The 21,259-nt window shown below is 37.3% G+C and overlaps 1 protein-coding gene across 2 annotated transcripts in view; it reads right to left on the bottom strand.

The window, feature by feature from the left end:
- The window catches only part of LOC127650112 (zinc finger protein 609-like), a 79,948-nt gene extending 60,583 nt beyond the window's left edge, over positions 1 to 19,365 (bottom strand). For both annotated transcript variants that reach the window (XM_052135313.1, XM_052135308.1), the window contains exon 1: positions 19,002 to 19,365. The gene's annotated coding sequence lies outside the window, so the exon portion shown is untranslated. The remainder of the gene's footprint in view (positions 1 to 19,001) is intronic.
- Between the last annotated feature and the right edge of the window lie 1,894 nt (positions 19,366 to 21,259).

Below are 21,259 nucleotides of genomic sequence, written 5' to 3'. Positions count from 1 at the left end.
TTTATAGAAATTTCTCCCTTTTATGAGTTCTACATTTTCCAAAAACCTTGTCAATTGATAATAAACATTTACATTTTTATTGCATTTCATTTTAGCCATTTTGTGGCTATGATAAGGACAAATAAGGTCATAAAATGAGAAACCATTAAATCAATTTTGTTTAAAACACATGATAAGTTCACAGAAATGTAATCTTTTTGTCCAATTTGGTTTCAAATATGTAAAAACATTTATGGCATTTAAAAAATATATATATAATGATTACATTTTTAGCCATCAAAAGCTATTAAAACCATCGCACCTTGAATACATGAGTGTATACAACTTAACCATAAAATACAAATATCATGAATTCATTTTTTAAATGGCATATCAACAAGTTTTGTAATCGTTCCTCCATTTGCCCTGAACAAAATATGCATTTTCATAAAACTGTTAAAAACTACACTTCAAACATTTTCAAATATGAATAATACTTTAAAACAAAACTGATTCACTGCTTTAAAAATATGAATAATAATAAATCATTTTTGCACTATTCATGCCAACATTTATTTTTTTCAAGAATTTCAGCTTTTAAAGACAATATTTTTTCTTAGTAACTGAAAATGAATGAATGTTTATCATACAAGAGGTGTATTCAAGTAACTGTTTGTGTGAATTGTATTTTTTTTATTTATTTTTGAATAGCTTAATAGGTCCGGATAAAAAAATGAGTGTCACGTCATTGACATATATCTTGGCATTATATTATACAATAAAAAACACATATTGGTCGACCACTATATTAGTCTTTATATCAAGTAAACACAATTTTTATGCAAAATACATTTTCATCATATAAACAATAACTATTGATCACTTTTAGAATAATATTACGGGCAGTTCATTTTCCTTCATTTCTACACTTTTAAAAAAAATCTGTAATTTTAACGGTAAAAGACTGTAAAAATACAACAGGTCGTTTTTTTTAATTGGTTAATGGGTAGTTACTGTAAAGTATATGTTAAAAATGCTATCACATTATACATACATTTTTGCATATATACAGTGAAATGTATTTGTTTTTACACATATCTCAGCTAAGCTGGGGTCAGAGTGCAGGGTCAGCCATGATTTGGCGCCCCTGGAGCAGATAGGGTCAAGGGCCCAACAATGGCATCTTGGCAGTGCTGGGGCTTGAACCCCCAACATTCTGGTCAGTAACCCTGAGCCTCAACCGCTGAGCCACTTCTGCCTCGTCTTTATTTAAAAAGACAATAAAAATGGTCTTATTGATGCTGACTACCACCCCTTGAGTCGAGAGTTCGAATCCAGGGCATGATGAGTGACTCCAGCCAGGTCTCCTAAGCAACCAAATTGGCCCGGTTGCTAGGGAGGGTAGAGTCACATGGGGTAACCTCCTTGTGGTCGCTATAATGTGGTTCTCGCTCTCTGTGGAGTATGTGGCGAGTTGTGCATGTATGCCGCGGAGAATAGCGTGAAGGCTCCACACGTGCTAGGTCTTCGCAGTAACGCACTCAACAAGCCACGTGATAAGATGCACAGATTGACGGTCTCGGACGGGGAGGCAACTGAGATTCATTCTCCTCCACCCGGATTGATGAGAGTCACTATGCCACCACGAGGACTTAAAGCGCATTGGGAATTGGGCATTCCAAATTGTGGAGAAGAGAAAATAAAGGTCCATTTTAACCTCAGAAATCACAAAAACTTTCCATTTAATAGAAGTATCATATTGGTATCAGCGATAGCCTGATCTATTGGTATTGAATCAAAAAGTAAATAAGTGATATCGCCCGTTCCTAGTTATCTTACCATAAAGGCTTCTTAAATTTTTGACTCTAAAATGACAACCCTGATCTACATAAATATGATTTTGTTGCTATTCAAATATAGACTTATTTTCTACAGTCTTCCCATCAATGAAACTAGAAGCAAGAGAACCATTAGATTCTCTGTATGGCTTGTAAATGGCAGTAGTCCACCAAGAACGAGACACAAAACCTTGTATTGACTCAAGGCCCCTTTATTGACAAGCCATCATCTGAAGACCACACGTGCTCTACATAATCCCAGATGGGCATTCTTTCACAGTGGGTAGATCAAAAGACTGCAGCTGTTTGCCTGGAACAAACAGCCAAAGGGGTCAAAGTGGGTTTGTAACATCTGTAGCTAACCTGTGCACACTGGTTTCTTGCCAAATTCCTGTTTGATCTCTTTAAATGTTCATGAGATGTACAGCTTATTCAATGCCCTTATTTTTAAACACAGGATCTCTGATTGAGTAGGATGAAGATAAGTTAACGCCTACATTTCTAGCCTTTTGACAACATTAAATATACATCACGTTGACTTAAAAGGGTGTTCTTTATGAAATCAAAGGAATCATCGTTTTAACCAAACAGTTATTGTTGTTATATAGACAATGTTTACTAGGGATGCACCACTTTTTCTCTTCCGATCTTCCGAATACATAAAGTTCGCAATTTGTAATAATTGTAAGGCTAAATTAAACCGTGGGGGAACCACCACAATAACGTTCGGAAACAACATACCCAATTAGACACTTAAAACACCATAACCCAGCTGAACATGCCCAGTTTGAAGAAGCTAAAAAAGGAAAGCGGCTACAGCTAGCCAGAGCTCAGAGCCAGTCACAAATCAAAGCAATTACGAGGAAAATTATGCAATTCATTGCCCTGGATGACCAGAAGTTCTCCACAGTTGAGGACAGAGGCTTCAGAAATATGATACATTTCCTCAGCCCAAAATACACGGTACCGAATAGGTGGTACTTTTCCGACGTCGCGATGTCCGAGTTGTTTAATCTCATGTCATGTCACACACGCAGCATGTTACAAGCCGATCCCGAAGCAGCAATCAGTTTTACCACTGATAATTGGACATCTAACGTAAGCTTAATGTCATTCAGTTTTGTTCATAGGCTTGTAATCTTTGGAATTGTTTTGTTAGACGAGTAAAAAAGAGAAAAATGTCCATTTATAAAAATAGTGGAAAATCTGTTTTTGTCATATAAAGCAACTCTTTTGCAGTCAATTGTTATTTCTACCTCTTTCCAGTCACAGAGCACTTTATTTTGAGAGTTGTTTAAGTGAGAGAAGATCCTGTAACTTTTTGGGGGAAATTGTAATTTTATTATGAAAATTTAATTTTGCTGTCAATCATAGTTCTTAGAAAGAAAATCGGAAAAAATCTGTATTGGCAGGTCACGCCTACAAAAAAAAAACATCGGAAATTGGAATCTGCCAAGAAAATTGCAATCGGTGCATCTCTAATTATCATTTGTAAACAAAAATTAATAATATATTATAATAGTAATATATCTCAATCGTGCAGTTTTTAAACCCTCACGCTTTTATTTTGACATTCCAGGACGTCCTGTATGTGTCTGTTTGAAGGCAAGTTCACAGTAGTTTAATTCACTTCTTATTCAAATTCTGGTAAAATGCTCCTCCGGTGCCATTCTAAATGCATATTATAAGTGAACCGAACTATTGAGCATCTACATCCGAGATGTTCATGAGTAGCGCTCAAATATTGCGCACCGCTGCGAAGGCTAAAAATAGCCGCGAGTGTGTGTGTAAACAGAGCAGCGCCATTCACTGACGCACTGGAGCTGCAGCATGCATTTTATATATTTACTTATTAATAAACACATCCTTTTGCAATTCACAGAGCTATCGCACGTCTTCAAATGGCTTTGAATAAAATGCACGAGTCATATGAACAACTTTAATTGTGTTTTAATGGTTCTTTTTTGGAGCTTGACAGTAACGAACATGACTAACACACAGTATCGGATTTGGATCGGGCTCGTTGGACCGATACCAGATCCATCTAAAAGCTTCAGTATCGGAGCCGATACCGATCCAGGTATCGGATTAGTGCATCCCTATCTACAAGTATACCTGTCTGCAGCATGCTGAACAGCCACATGCTTCTCAATCTCTATCACACACACGTGCTGGGTCTCTCTCTGGAGTTTCGCTTTTTAAACGGTTTCAGATGAAAATCAGTGAGTGTTTTTAAGCCATGCAAAGAGATACAGCATCTTGCCCATATCACCCGCCCGCTTGTGGATGAAGTCTTCATTCTTCATTAAATATACACTCATTGGCCACTATATTATATCAGGGCTCAACCCTAAGGATTTTTTTTACTGGCCCGGTCGAGCCAGTGCTTCAGATTTTTAGTTGCCCTGCCAATGTTTTCACTGGCCACAACACAAAAATGAAAAATAGCTGTTTTTACCATCATGGACAAATAAGAGAGAGATATTTTAGTTATTTAGACATATTTTGTTCATTAAATTATTATTTAAAATGTTATACTTTTATGTTTGACATTCATTCATACATTTTTTAATTTTAGAAGCCTGCAAATGAAATCATATACCCTTATTTTATTATATGACCAAAGCTAAATTTGTATAAATGACTTTGTTGTGTGCATGAAGCACACATAGTGAGTTTGTATGGTCGTATTCGTGAAATACCTAAAACAGACAATTAATGACCATAGCCCTAAAACAGGCAATTAATCGTCATAATCGCAATTATTTGTTTGACAATTAATTGTCAGCCAAATTTCACAATCGTGACCCCTAATTTTCATTATTAGGTTCCTAACTTGTAAATTGAATGAAGAGGCCCCCTCTCTCAATTTGCTTAATATATTTTTTAGTTACATTATGCTCAAATTTACTAGCCAATGACGATTCTTTCTCCAACATGATCGTAGAGGGTTGACTTGCATTATGGATGCTGAGCAGCTCATGATTTCCAGCCAATGCTATAACCGGGGTTCGACAAAGTTTATAACGTTTCATTCAGCTCTTTCTCTCAAAAGGTGAATTAATGAGATAAAAAGCGCTTTTACTGTGCGAACTTTGAACAATACTAGTGCTCTGTCCCTTTAAAATAGCTAATGCATGCACGTTAAACAGTCTATGCTGCATGGAGAGACCGATGAGAGAGATGCACATTTGGGTTTACAGCCATATAGAAAGAAACTGTTGATTTCTTGTGTTCTAATGTGTGGATTACTGATTTTCTCAGTAAGACGTTGTGTTGAGCTAGAGAGACAGTTTGAGCAATCATGTTCACTTTTAGCTTCACTACCTTCAACATGCACGCTCTCCAGGTGCTCTCAATATAACATAAGTCACTCATCCCAGCACTATTCTCTGAGGATCCCAATTTAAATCAGATTAATGTTGGTCACAATACCACTAATAACAGATGTAACTGTTTATCCTTCAATAACGGCACAGAGTCTTAACGCATTTGCTTAATAATTTGTGATTTGTGTTACAACAAAATGCAAAAGACAGTAAACAAATCATAGATATAAATTTTTACTTTTTTTATATATATATATATATATATATATTAATGATTTCTCACTGGAGCAGTTTTTTAGAGCTTGTAATGGATATGTCTTTCTTAATTTTTTAAGTATCTCTGCTGTGTGTGATGCTCTCATGGTTTTTACTGTTTGCCAGTATGTTACAATGACCTCTGATATTGACAACAGAACTGTTTTTAATACAAATAAATGTTCGCAATTCACACTTTATAAAAAGGTTTCATTTCTTTAACATAAGTTAATGCATTAGGTATCATTAACAAACAACGAACAATATATTTTTTGTTAGTGGTCGACCAATATAGGTTTTTTTAATGGCCGATGCCGAAACCCAGAAAGCAGAGAGGCCAATAGGCCGATACATCACACAATTTAATATAGTAAATAACATGAATTTAGCACTAGATTTACTCAATTTCACACAAAACTTTGTAAAAAAAAAATTATAGATTTAAATTATAGATTAAAAAAAAATCAGATTTCTGTTTAATCGTAACAATTTTGTAATTTATTTTTGCATGAAGAAATTGTTAAAGGGGTCATGACATGAGAAACCAAATTTGCCTTGATCTTTTGGTATATAAGAGGTCTTTGTATCATTAAAACGTCCTGCAAGTTTAATATTTTAAGACGTCCTCCCCATTCTAAACGAATCATTTATTTAATCAAGCTCAAAATACAGCTCGTTCTGGATTCATGGTTAGAAGTGACGTGACGGTTAGAAGTGACGTAACAGCGTTTGCATATGACCGCCTCCAGCACAAGATAACTACGCTTTAAGCGCCAAGACAACTCACGCTCATTTCAGTATCGCCGTCGCCTCACAAGTGTTCAGTCGATGGACAGCGAGCTCTGACAGAGACTACTTGTGCACAGGAAAATTACGATGCCACACAGATGTGCTGTTCCTGGCTGTGGTCAAACAAAACCTCTGAATAAGCTGCCGAAAGATCCAGACGTCAGGGAAAAATGGATGCAGTTTATTTTTTGCGGACGTCCCAGTCACGGCAGTGTTAACTTAAGCGTTTGTTCTGTACATTTTAAGGATGACTGTTTTGAGAACAAATCTCAATATGATGCTGGCTTTGCCAGGAAACTGTTGCTCAAAGATAAGTCCGTGCCGACTATTCTGGGAACAACGACGACGCAAACTGTAAGTAATCTATTTTAAACTTTAAACTACTTTTTAAAGCGCAATTTCATTCATTATGAATAATCACAGTGTTTTTACTTAGTTTACTTGCATATTGTTCTGGCTGGGAGCGTCAATAATTGATACATAGGCACTGACGTTAGCCAATCATAACAGTGGGCGTTAACACTGAAGTCTTAAATGGAAAACGCCCCCAAAACAGACTGTTTGAATCAGAGGATGAGAAACAGGGTGGGAAAAGGTCATAAATCACTAGATTTTAAAAGTTTTTCTTAAAAAAAAATATATTAATACTATAATTGCACCTAAGGGAACATAATAATACAATAAAAAAACCCATGTCATGACCCCTTTAATATAACAGAAATAACAGTACAAACAGTAGTGCAGCAGCCATAGATGGCATATGTGCATTACCAATCGCACTTTCTCACAAAAGACTGAATCAAACCAATTGCACATACAGTACACAATAGAGGTCGACCGATATTGGTTTTTTCAGGCCGATGCCGATCTTTTGAAATCCGGGTCGGCCGATGGCCGATTATTGCTGCCGATTTATTTTGGCCGATATTTGGCCGATATGTGCTTGTTTTTAACCTCTTATTTGAACCTTTTATTTGAAAGATAAAATGTAACACAAATAAATACTTAAGATAGACAAAATTTCTCAACAAATACATTTATTGAACACTTGACACTTAAATTAAAAATGTATAATGTAAAAACATATTTTATAAATAATGTATAACAAATATATTAAATAAACAAAGCAGGTGTTACTGAACTGCTCCGAGACACGAAGGTTGAGATCCAAATGCAGCTTTAATTAAGGGGCAATCCAGACACGTAATCCAATATTCAGAGCATCCAAGAGAAGCACAGGCATAAGTAGGGATGAGGTAATCAAGTATTAAAGTGCATTTTATATGTGTATGTACTAAACATCTTTACACTTGATACTGCTTATCGATCCGGTAGCTTTAACGGTATTACTCTTACGATACTGCTTATCGATCGTACTACGTATCTTACGTTCTTTTGTTATATATATTAAACAAAGATAAACGTTATATAGGCACAGTGGTTTAATTTCAGGAAGGTCTACTAACATTACTGTTCAGGTGTGGTCTAAAAAGAAATCTAATAATCTAGTAATCAATTGTAAAATAACACTGCATAGTTTATCATAGATAGATTAATGCAGATTAATGCAGATTAATGCAGAAGTTATTCATTCAAGAGCTGTAAGTGATTTTCTCTTTGCCTTTTGTTGTTTGATTCGCAGTAATGGCTCAATCGTCAGCATGTTCATTATTAGACAGCTTCCCCTTTAAGACCGAGTCTAATAGGCTCCTGATGCAGCATATTTTCTCCCAACTATATCCATAACTACGTCCATTTAAGACATAAACTGTGTTTAAGTGAATTCTCCAAGCCGGTCGTTTTGACATATTTTTGTGTATATTTGATCGTTTAGATGCGCACATGAAACCCAAAGTAGCCTATAGTTTGCTTGTCTCGTTGCGGTGTGTTTCGGAGCGCGCGCCGCCTTGGGAACGGTCTTTCGCTCTTTTTATTATTAAACACGTCCTGCAATTTAGCAACAGTAGCTAGACTGCATTTTACAACAATCACCGATCGTGCTGATTCTGACGTTACGTTTGAGTTTTAGGGAGAAATGTCAGTGCACCGCTGTGAAGGGAAGGAAGTTGTGCTAGACAGAATGCGGCTTATGTATAAATATTATTTTTATAATCTTTGGAAGGCGAAATCTAAAATAAAATCAGACTAATATCACAGATCTAAACCAGGCTATGTTTGAATGTTTAGTTCTGTCACTCATTTAGCTGGGCTGTGTTGTGCTCGCTGTGCGCGAGATCTCTCTCTCTCTCTCTGACTGCGAATAGCTAAATTGCATCACAGGCAAATGGTTTCATATTATTATACATAGAAATGGCTGGCGAGATAAAATAACTTTCTCTTTATAGCAATAATAAATGTATTTTCTTAATTTCTCCAGTACCGACAGCAGAACCGATAACGTCCGAGCTTACCAAAGCCAGTCCTTCAATAGCCTATACTGCGTTGGTATCTTTTTTATTACTTATTTCTCTGCATTGAGTGACAACCCTCTCAAATATAAGACACACAAACATAACAAATAAAAGTCTCAGATTCACTGTCTGTAATTGCAAAATTCTTGTTTGCTTATTGTGACATGATAGCAACCCTTCTGCTGTGATAATGCAACTTCAACTACGCTATAAATATCCAAAGTAGCCGAACGTCATATCGCGTTTTTTCTTGAAGTTGGCAGTAACATATCAAAAGTTTTTAATTAAATATAAAGAAGTTATACAAATTTAATCCTTACTGTTTTCTCCAAGGAACTTAGCTCCTTCCTTGAGGTCTGCTCACTCTACTGGAAAATGACTCTAGGGGCAGCGTGCGTCGAACACGTGTTCCACAACAACACTAGGCTGCCCACAGAGGCACCTGCCTAATAATCGGCTTGATATACTTGGATATTGGCCGATGCCGATTATGTAAAAAATGCTAAAAATCGGCCGATTAATCGGTCGACCTCTAGAACACAATGTATGGCGTTAAATGTTGGACAAAACCGCACAAGCACATAAACACAGCTCACAAGTGAATCACAACAGTGTGAGCACCATGACACAGCTCGCACGTGAAATGTAAACCTGCAGAACTTGCAAATCCCAAACTCGAGCACAAAAAAATATGATTGTGCACACAAATTAACAACTCACGAGCAGAAATAACAAAACCGCGAGTCATGATAGATCTCACACACGTGCGCAGATCTCAACACACACAAGTTATTTTCTGCACGCGCAGCTGAAATCTTTGCACACACAAGTCGGTTTTGACACTCAGGGGCGGGGACCAATCCTTTCTGTTTACAAATGCTATCCTGTATTCAGGATACCTCTCGAAAGGTTCACTAAACGCCTTGCTGCGTTCTGTATTTCCACCTATTTTCAGTTATTATCAAAGACAGAAAACACACACACACACAAAACATCTTACAGCTACAAGAAATTAAGGAGAAACTAAGATTCCTATTAAATTATCAAACTTCCACAAACAACTTCTCAAATACTGTAAAATTATATTTACCCACAACGTTTCTCCCCATGGATCCACCCTGTGGAATAACACGGTCATTACAATTAATAAGAAATCATTGTTTAAAAGTGATTGTATGAGACGGGTATTGTGTTTGTGAATGATATCTTAGATGATGATAATAGTAACTTCTTGGAACATATTGCCTTTTTGCTCAAGTATAATCTTAACCACACTTATAGAGAATATAATAAGATGTGTAAAGCAATACCGTTATTACAGTTAATCCAAAACACATTGATGTATGTGAGAATAAGACTTCCATCAACCTTATCAAATCTAGTAATTACATTTACGCATTTGGCAGACACTTTTATCCAAAGCGACTTACAGTGCACTTATTACAGGGACAATCCCCCCAGAGCAACCTGGAGTTAAGTGCCTTGCTCAAGGACACAATGGTGGTGCTGTGGGGATCAAACCAGCGACCTTCTGATTAACAGTTATGTGCTGATAAACAGTTATGTGCTTTAGCCCACTACACCACCACCACCACCACTAATTAATAAATGTAATTTGTATTACAGTAAATGTAATAATAAATGTATTAATGATTTTTTAAATCTAGAATGTTTTTGGACTATTATAGAGGATTGTGTGTACACGTTCCTAATATGAATGCCTTGTCCATAGATAAACCACATTTCAAATTCATCAAATGGCCCATTTCCCCTAAAGTCAAAGAGACTCACTTTAAAATGATTTATAAAATATATCCGGTTGCTGACTTTCTTAGAAAGAGGTCTAAATTGGAAGTAGATCCCTGTGTTTATTTTGTGAGGCGGCTGATGAGACTCTGGAACACTTGTTCTTTTATGTCCTATGGCCAAAAGCTTCTGGTCTGATTTACATAATTGGCTGTCATTTAAGACTGATGACATCCCGACGTTTGACTTAACACACATTTCTCTTTTATATGGATCATGTAGATTCATCCCTATCTGATTTGGTTAATATGATTGTTCTCATGGGTAAATATCATAAACATTGTAGTAAGTGGAGATATTCGAAGCCTTCTTTATCATGGTTTAAGAACGATTTCTTAATTTCTCCCCTACGAGAGTTTTGTATGTTTTTTCTTGTCAATAAACAATCAAAATTTCCCGCTTTCTGTCTGTCCTCGTCCAACAACAGCCAATCATGAGATTCGACGAGATGCAGCCAATCAATACAGGATTTGGTCAACAGCCAATAGCATTTGTTAACAGAAAGGATTGGGCCACGCCCCTGAGTGTCAAAACCAACTTGTGTGCAAAGATTTCAGCTGCGCGTGCAGAAAATGACTTGCGTGCGTGTTCAGATCTTTTTTGTTATTTCTGCTCGCGACTTGTTAATTTGTGTGCACAATCATATTTTTTGTGCTCGAGTTTGGGATTTGCAAGTTCTGCAGGTTTACATTTTACGTGCGAACTGTGTCATGGTGCTCACACTGTTGTAATTCACTTGCGCGCTGTGTTTATGTGCTTGCGCGGTTTTGTCCAACATTTAACGGCATATACAATGAATATGACCTTCACTCATAGCACACGGGAAGCGCTTTTACTTTGAAGTTGCACTCATATGCATCCAGCGAGACCAGCAGCAATCTACTGAGAGATTAAATGCCGTGGATCGTCTGCTTGGATTGTCACTACTTCATTTTAAGAATGTGAAATGTCAGAATAATCGTAGAGAGAATTATTTATTTCAGCTTTTATTTCGTTCATCATATTCCCAGTGAGTCAGACGTTTACACACACTTTGTTAGTATTTGTTAGTATTGCTTTTAAATTGTTTAACTTGGGTCAAATGTTTTGGGTAGCCTTTTATCACAAGCTTCTCACAATAAGTTACTGGAATTGTGGTCCATTCCTCCAGTCAGAACTGGTGTAACTGAGTCAGGTTTGTAGGCCTCCTTGGTCGCACTCACTTTTTCAGTTCTGCCCACAAAGTTTTCAGATTGAGGTCAGAGCTTTGTGATGGCCACTCCAATACCATGACTTTGCTGTCCTTAAGACACTTGGACTTTGGAGGAATGCTTGGGGTCATTGTCCATTTGGAAACCCATTTGCAACCAAGCTTTAACTTCAAGGCTGATGTCTTGAGATGTTGCTTTAATATAGCCACGTAATTTCCCATACTCATGATGCCATCTATTTTGTGAAGTGCACTGGTCCCTCCTGCAGCAAAGCACCCCATAACATGATGCTGCCACCCCCATGCTTCACAGTTGGGATGGTGTTCTTGGACTTACAAGCCTCACCCTATTTCCTCCAAACATAACGTTGGTCATTATGGCCAAACAGTAAACTTTTTGTTTCATCAGACCAGAGGACATTTCTCACATAAGATCTTTGTCCCCATTTGCACTTGTAAATTGTAGTTTGGCTTTTTATGGCAGTTTTGGAGCAGTTGCTTCTTCCTCGCTGAGCAGCCTTTCAGATTATGTTGATATAGGACTCATTTTACTGTGGATATAGATACTTGTCTACCTGTTTCCTCCAGCTTCTTCACAAGGTCCTTTGCTGTTCACACCAAATTATGTTCATCTCTAGGAGACTGTGTCTCCTTCCTGAGTGGTATGATGCTGTGTGGTCCCATGGTGTTTATACTTGTGTACAATTGTTTGTACAGATGAACGTGGTACCTTCAGGCATTTTAAAATTGCTCCCAAGGATGAACCAGACTTGGTCTTGGCTGATTTCTTTAGATTTTCCCATGATGTCAAGCAAAGAGGCACTGAGTTTGAAGGTAGGCCTTAAAATACATCCACAGGAACACCTCCAATTCAGTACACCTCCTATCAGATGCTAATTGGTTAATTGTCTAAAGGATTGACATAATTTCCTGGAATTTTCCAAACTTCTTAAAGGCACAGTTAACTTAGTGTATGTAAACTTCTGACTTCAACTGTATACAGTATATTGTTTCATGTTTGTTGTTTACATGCCTAATTTGTTCCATTTAAGTGCTAACTAACTTCAACTGTACATGTCTCAGGCGACTCCTTCACATGAAAGCAGGTGATTCTTGGCGCTCTCACAGCCTTAAGGAATCGGCCAACTGTGAAAAATGATCAGCCGATACGATAATTAAAATATTCAGAATATCTGCCGATTTGTCGGCCTCTGCGATATATCGGTCGACCACTACTTTTTACAGCATTTATTAATCATAATGTTAATTAAGAAAAATCCAATGGTTCATGGTTTGTTCATGGTTTGTTCAGTGCATTAATGTTAACGAAGACAACGTTTGATTTTAAAAATGTATTAGTATATGTTGAAACATTAAGTTCTTTAGTACATTTTAAATAATGTTAGCAAATGAAATTTTTTTGTAAAGTGTTAAATCAGCTGATCTTAGTGTTAAAAATATCGGAGATCGGTATTAGCCTCAAATTTCCTAATCAGATAACCAATAGAAACCGATCAGTAAAACCGATATATCGTCTACCTCTGTTGCAAATATACAATATATCACCCTTTTCTATTGATGCCATACTTTAACTTCAAATGCAGAAATAGAACAGCAATAAACCGCATGTGATAGATAACTTAAAAACAAAATCTCACATAAATGCATAACAGCCCATGCCGTTTTGTCCTTGCATGATCACTGATGGAACAGGCAATACAAACCAAATGCCTAATTGAACAATGTGTGCCAACAGTGAATCATCAGTAAATTGAGTTTAACTGAGTAAAACTGTCAAAGCATTCACAAAAACGGCAGAGCTTCAGCAATATGTTTCTTCCACTGGTCAGCTCCCAATGGCTCAGGTCTATTGATTTCTCTGGGACTGCCCTAACACGGAGTCAGAAAACTTTCAATTTCATAATCTGTTTGTGGTAGAAGCTCTTCACTGTATGGACTGAGAAACAAAAAAACAGAGTCGTCTAGACCAAAGTGGAGCAAGAGCCTTTTAAACGTAAAATAAGGAGAGTAAACCTCTGAGATACAGATGATAGATTTGCCCTTCGGCTAAGTGCAAACTAATCTCTCTATACTCTAAAACACTAATACTCTACAACATCCACATCCTGCTGAACAAAACATATCCAGGCTTTTCTCTTCCATTTTAATTAGAAGAACAACGGCAAATGTTCTTTATCTCGAAGTAGATGAGGTGACATCACATATTTGCCAATATTTCTAGTGAAACTACAAGCATTCAGTTCCATGGTATATCAAGGTACTGTGGTATTACCATCTTTTTACCATTTGAGTGGTGGTGGTGTAGTGGGCTAAAGCACATAACCGTTAATCAGAAGGTTGCTGGTTCGATCCCCACAGCCATCACCATTGTGTCCTTGAGCAAGGCACTTAACTCCAGGTTGCTCCGGGGGGATTGTCCCTGTAATAAGTGCTCTGTAAGTAGCTTTGGATAAAGGCGTCTGCCAAATGCAGAAATGTAAAACTAAGATATGATGAAAACTGAACCCCCATAAAGTACCTTGGTTTTTAAGTTAATAGGCATGGCACCATAGCTATATCATGGCTTTTTAACATAATGGTAATACCACAGTATTCTTAGAAGTACTACCATAGTATTACCATCTCACACAATAACTGTCCCATAGTAGCACCACCACAGTACTTATTTGTAAAAAGATTCAGAATGAGCTTTATTGCCAAGTGATCTCACGTAAACAAGGAATTAGTTTTTGGTGATAGGAGGAACACGTGCACACCGAACATTACAGTGAGACACAGAATACAAGGTAAGAGTAGAAACAGACATACAAAACAATAGGACATATAACATAGAATGGCACATGTACAAGTGCAAGTGGTAATATATGTGCAAGGTAGGGGTATGTTAAATATGAGTGCATTTACATATGTACATGAGATATTTATTTACATTATTGCACAATGGGGGAGTCCTGAAGGTACACTAAAGTACCATGGTGCTACACATTAGCCTACCATTAGTAGCGCTGACCCACACAATGGTACTGAATGATTACCATATTTATTTGCGCTGTAAACGCTAATGTTGTAATTACTGGAAAAATCAAGTTGTCTTAATTAAACATTACTTGAAATGTCAAGTTTGGGCTCAAATAACACAAAGTTCCTTGAACATGTTTATCTTGAAAATCCATAGACTTAAGATTGAAATCCTTTTTTAATAACTCAAACAATTGAGACTATAGGGAATACCCACAATACTTTGCTGTTGAATTATTTAATGATGTTTTCTTGTTAAAAGGAAGCATATGGGGGCATTTAAATAGTTGTATGAATTCAAAGAGGTTTTAGGTCTTTTGTCTTATTGCAAATAGCCTAGTTTGTTGTGTAGTCACCATTAGGGTGATCGGTGTCCCCTTCGGTCAAGTTGGACCATGTTAAGGTTTTCCTTGGGCATGAGCAACGGAAGTACAGGTATACAGTACATACATTTCACTGGGGAAATGATTGATTTAGAATCGTAGCTAGTGGGGTGAAAGATGGCAACAATCCTAGGGGGTCCAAAGGTCCAGGGGACTCCACAACAAATTTGAAACTGTATTTGTTTAATAGGTAAGGGGCCCAGAGCAATACGCAGTCAGGGGGCCCAGAAGTCCTTGCTACGGCACTGCTTAAAATCAGTTATAATGTTAATTATTTAAGATGTGTTATGGAATGAACTTAATTGTAGTCCATTCAATTAAAATAAGCTGAAACAACAACATTTAAATGGCAAATCTGAGTTAAGCCTTCCTGCATCTAGTTACCTTAACTTAAAGGTGATATATGTAAGATTGACAACAAGCGTTTGAAATGGGTACTGCAGTCCAAATTCAAAATATTGGAGAGTTGTCTGCCCCACCCCAGACTTGAAGCTCATGCGGGTTGCCAGATTATTGACACGCAAATTGGCCAACTCAGCATCCATTTTAAAGTATTTCTGGGCATTAAGCTGTCTCGATCTTCCAAAGGCATCTCCAACATTTATCCTTGTTTTGCTACGCCTCTGGTCATGGTGGTTTTTGGTGAGGCTTTTTAGGTCAGGTGGAATCTGTAATCTCTGATCCAGTTAGTTTGCTGATGTTGTTTGCCTGCAAACTTATTCAAATCTGGCAACCCGGTGGTGTCGAAATACTATTGTTGAGTGGGCAGTGGGCGGGATCACACAGGCCAAAACATAAACATTCGGCCCGGAATTGAAACTCCAAAGTAGAATAGTGTTTCAACTTAGCTTGTTTCCTAATTCTCTGATGACATATTATGGTCATTTTATGATTTAGTACAGTCAAAACATTACATATAGCACCTTTAAATAGTTAAGTTCATTCTATATGAACACCAAGTGAACTTAATTACATACATTTTGGAGACACCATTACTTGAGCGAACAAGTTTACTCAATCAACTAAGTAGATCCAACTTTCAGTAGTACACAGTTTTACTCCGTGTACTATTCCAAGGTCCTCAAAGAATACCAAGATATTACCATGGTACCATGTCCAAAAACATGGTAATGCCATCCCAGATAGATTTCGTTAGTACTGCCGACTGATCGCTAAACAAAAATAATGTCTAGCTTTCTTGTATTAGACTACTTTTGAATGATCTCAACTAGCCTAAGTAGTGTTGAAACCCACAGCCCAGCAGTCATGTCTGACATGAACAAAGGTGAACTTGTGGCTGCTGAAGGGTGTATATTATATTGACTCCAGGAGTGAGTGCTTTATGTGAATGCAATCTGTGCAGCTGTGGACTTTAAGCAGCACTGAGCGAGATTCACTCTAATGACTCTCACAGATCTACTGACACTCAAAACAGAACAGTGTTTCTCCTCACATTATGCCTACTACAACTACGGCATAAGCGAACCAAAAGTAACACATTTTAGCACCGTTTTAAACAGATTTGGACTTGTTTGTTGTCTAAATAACCAGTGTGCCAATTTCCTCTCCCCGCTAGATAATAGCGAATATTTACTCGACTAATCGAGTGAGTCCGACTAAAAGTCGCTGCACTGCGTGCAATAATGTTCTTAATCGCCTTCCTTTTATTAACTGAAAGAATAATATTGTCATTGAATGATATACATATTCTACTTTTAAATTAAAATCATGCTGACGTTTGTTTAGCAGTGTAACTACAATACAAATTTCTCTATTATTTATGCAGATTCTTTTCCAGATGCTCAATTTTTTTACCCAGAAGTGTTTTAGTTGAAATACCTCATGCTAGACAGAAGGGCTGTATCGATACAATTAAATAGCGATATATCGCAATACATGTTCTGGTGATATTGTATTGATACTTAAATCCATGTATCTTGATATAGCGTGATATTTTAAGTGCAGTCTGTGATGCTCCTGCGAGGCACCAAAGACACTAATACTGATCCAGCAGGATTCACAGTTTATCTAACAGACATAATGGACCTCTCTTACACGTTTGGATCTAGAGCCATGCAAAAATATTATTTCTACTCAGTCTTCATTTGTACGATCCCAATGTCGATTCTTAAAATGCAAAGATCTCTTTTTCTTTCCGTCTGCAATTCCCTACAACCATATGTGCAAAAATACTTCCCATATGTGCCCATAAAATGTCTGCGATTATCCACTGGCTGGTAATTTTTTCAATTTCACTCACCAGTGGTGTAGTGGCGAAGAAGTTCAGCACAGGTATCTTTTCACTGCGTGCGGAGAGTAAAAGTTTTGACTCTTTCCGTGTAAAGCCGAGTCCAAAGACTAGATCCAAGCAAACCATTTGCTGTTTATTAATGTCTCTTTTAATATACTTTCTGTTCTCAACAGTCATTTATTCATCAAAAACAACAAAAGAAACATTTGATTCGAATCACACTTAGCTTGGATGGTGTAAAGAAGCCATTAGACCAAACAAACACTACTGTCAAAGTCCCTGCCACATGTCTTAAAGAGACAGTACCATTTTAGCACTTGCTCTACATAGCCAAGTAAATAGAACAAATTAGGCATGTAAACAACAAACATATAGTTTAGTGCATAGTGGCTAAAGCACAGGGCTGTTAATCAGAAGGTCACAGGTTCTAACCCCACAGTCACCACCATTGTGTCCTTGAGCAAGGCACTTAACTCCAGGTTGTTCCGGGGGGATTGTCCCTGTAATAAGTGCACTGTAAGTCACTTTGGATAAAAGAGTCTGCCAAATGCATAAATGTAAATTTCAATACATCATGTTTATTGCAGGGGTGAGTGGAGATGGAGGTGGGGACTGATTTGCATATTCATAGATACATGCATACTAAATGAGGCAAAGTTGTAGATTTAGGAGGCATGGGAGTAAAGACGCTGACTACAACCCATGGAGTTTGCGAGTTAGAATCCCAGGATGTGACGAGTGACTCCAGCCAGGTCTCCTAAGCAAACAAATTGGCCTGGTTGCTAGGGAGGGTAGACTCACATGGGTCCTCCGCCACCAGGATTGTGGCGATTCACTACACCACCATGAGGACTTGGGAGTATATTAAGTATTGGGCATTCCAAAATGAGGATAAAAATGTGAGAGAAATTTTTTTAGATGTTATGTCTAAGTTATATCTAAGCCATTGTAAGGCTTAGATATAACTTAGAGAGGGAGAGAAAAAAATTCATGGAGAGAAAAAAAAAAAAACCTGTTAACATATGTAATTTTGATTAACAAAGTTGAGTTTTTAGAGGTTGACTGGAGCGGGACTAGAATATTAGAGCATCTCTGTATAATAAATAACAGCACTTGCTGAAAGAGAATTTATTTCATACTGTATGTAAGCAAAATGGATATTATAACACAAATATTTCCAAATTAATTAAAAGCGACATGGAAATGGAATCATGATATCGTGTATCGCGATATATCGAATCGTGACGTGTGTATCCCAATACCAATGGTGAGGTGGCTCTTGATATCCAGTCCCACTCGACAATCTCTTAAACTCAATATCAAATGTATAGGGTATTATGACATTTTCTTTCTGGTTGTATTTTTTATTATTATTATTATTTATGTTTTCCTTTTAATATATTATACATGATATTTCTATATTTTCTGATACTTGGCATTTGTATAATTTTGCTGTAGTATTCTAAGGCAGTGTTCAGTGCTCTTTGTTTATAAATAATAATAATAAATCCCATGCAATAATCGCGCTGTTTTAACGCATCGGTTCGTATTGCGCGTACAGAAATGACTCCCTAAAATGGTCAAAGCATGTGTGAGCCATGACAACCCAGCTAAAGCTAACGGGCTAAAGCACCTTCAGTCTCCATCTGCACCAATAAAACTCCCCCCTCCCAAGCACGCGCGCGCGCGCGCACACACACAAAAGAAATGCATTAATCCCAGTGCCACTTACCCCACATGCAAACCCCTATCCTGAGAATACTTATGTACATTCCATGGAGCAGGGTGGAAAGTGGATTTGCGCACGGAATTCCGCAAATGATCCCAAAGCAGTGCACTTCCCAACACATCCAGTAAACTAGAGAAAGGGAAGGCCAGCGATTCGCTGGACTGCAGCCATCACACACTCCTAGATCCCGTCCAAAAATGGCAACACTGCGCCGAAACTGGCATCGCGCGATCTCAATCTCAACGCTTTCGCTGAATGTGTCTTTCCTAAACTCCAAGGCGGTAAATCCAACATCTCGGCAAGTCCATTTTCACGTATATTCATTCATTTTGTCCCTTGTTGAGTTGAGTCCTAGATCCCTTGCTCCTTCCAGTAGGGATACAATGTAACTAAAGGACAGAAGGAGGAGGTAGCGCCATGAAATCCAGGAGAATGATCCGGATGGATTGAACCCTTAACGCGTCGCGTGATAAGACATGGAAACTGGATCAAGATTTCGGGAACCGGATCACTCCACCTCCTCACTGCCCAAGATAGTTCCTCAAGGTTTCAGTCAGAAGCTCAACACATGAGCCCTTTTCAATTGCCTTTTTCCAGAACGAAACCCCCTGAGTCAGTGGTCTATTTGGGTAAATGAAAAATGTATTTGTCAAAAGCAAAAGCACCTCTAATTCTAAAATAAAATACACTAAAAAATATATTTTAGCCTATTTTTAAGATTCCACCTAATTTAATTGTATAATGTTTAACAACAATAATAAATAAAAACGTATATTTTATTTAATTATAAAATTAAATTGTATGGAATTGTGATGAAATTTTATTTTTTTATTTATAATATATATATATATATATATATATGTATATATATTACAACCTGGTGGCCAAAAGTTTGGAATAATGTTCAGATTTTGCTGTTTCGGAAAGAAATTGGTACATTAATTCACCAAAGTGGCATTCAACTGATCACAAAGTATAGTCAGGACATTACTGATGTAAAAAAAAAAACAGCACCATCACTATTTGAAAAAGTCATTTTTGATCAAATCTAGGCAGCAGCATCACTCCAACACCTTATCCTTGAGTAATCATGATAAATTGATCATTTAGTGATAGAAAATCACTTGCCATTATATCAAACACAGCTGAAAGATATTTACATTTACATTTATTCATTTGGCAGATGCTTTTATCCAATGCGACTTACAAAAGAGGAAAACTGGAGTGGTGGTGGTGTAGTGGGCTAAAGCACATAACTGGTAATCAGAAGGTTGCTGGTTTGATCCCCACAGCCACCACCATTGTGTCCTTGAGCAAGACACTTAACTCCAGGTTGCTCCAGGGGATTGTCCCTGTAATAAGTGCACTGTGAGTCACTTTGGATAAAAGCATCTGCCGAATGCATAAATGTAACTGTAAAACATAAGCGAATCATCTTAAGGAGACAGTTGAGTCACAGGTATGAAAAGTGCCATACTACAAAGTTTCACTATCGTCAGAATAGTATACAAAACAGATTTAAGTCCATCAAGAATTTTACATTTTTGTATTTTTTTTAAGTTACTGGTTACGTGCTCTTGGAAAAGATTTTTTGATGTCAGAGAGTGAGTCAGCATATTTGATTCATTAAATGAAGCTTAACATAAATGAAGATTTCATACAAAGGTGTAACTACAGTCTTCAAAGACAAAGCACAACTGGATCTAACAAGGACAGAAAGAGATGTGGAAGACCAGATGTGCAACTAAACAAGAGGATAAGTACATCAGAGTCTCTAGTTTGATAAACAGATGCCTCACATGTCCTCAGCTGACAGCTTCATTGAATTCTACCCGCTCAACACCAGTTTCATGTACAACAGTAAAGAGAAGACTCAGGAGGACTTATGGGAAGTATTGCAAAGAAAAAGGACACTTTTGAAAAACAAAAATAAAAGGTTAGAGTGGGCAAAGAAACACAGACATTGGACAACAGATAATAGGAAAAGAGTGTTATGGATCTGAACCCCATTGAGCTTTTGTGGAATCAGCTAGACTGTAAGACTGTAACAAAATTCAATCACATTTAATTGTGTAATGTTGTGTAAGCTTCACTTGTATTGTATCCCGGGTACAAGTCATTTTACTTTAAGCAAAAATGCTATATATTGATGCGTGAGTAACCTATACGGTCCCATTGAACAATATAGGAAGCTGAAAATGCGGTCTCTCAAAGTTGATTGAGAGTATGTGAGACTGATTCAACAATGCCATTTGCATTTC

The sequence above is a fragment of the Xyrauchen texanus genome, chromosome 1 (assembly GCF_025860055.1).
Source record: "Xyrauchen texanus isolate HMW12.3.18 chromosome 1, RBS_HiC_50CHRs, whole genome shotgun sequence".
Taxonomy (NCBI): Eukaryota; Metazoa; Chordata; class Actinopteri; order Cypriniformes; family Catostomidae; genus Xyrauchen; species Xyrauchen texanus.
Note: the sequence above shows the minus strand (reverse complement) of the source record. Positions and strands in the feature narration are given on the sequence as shown.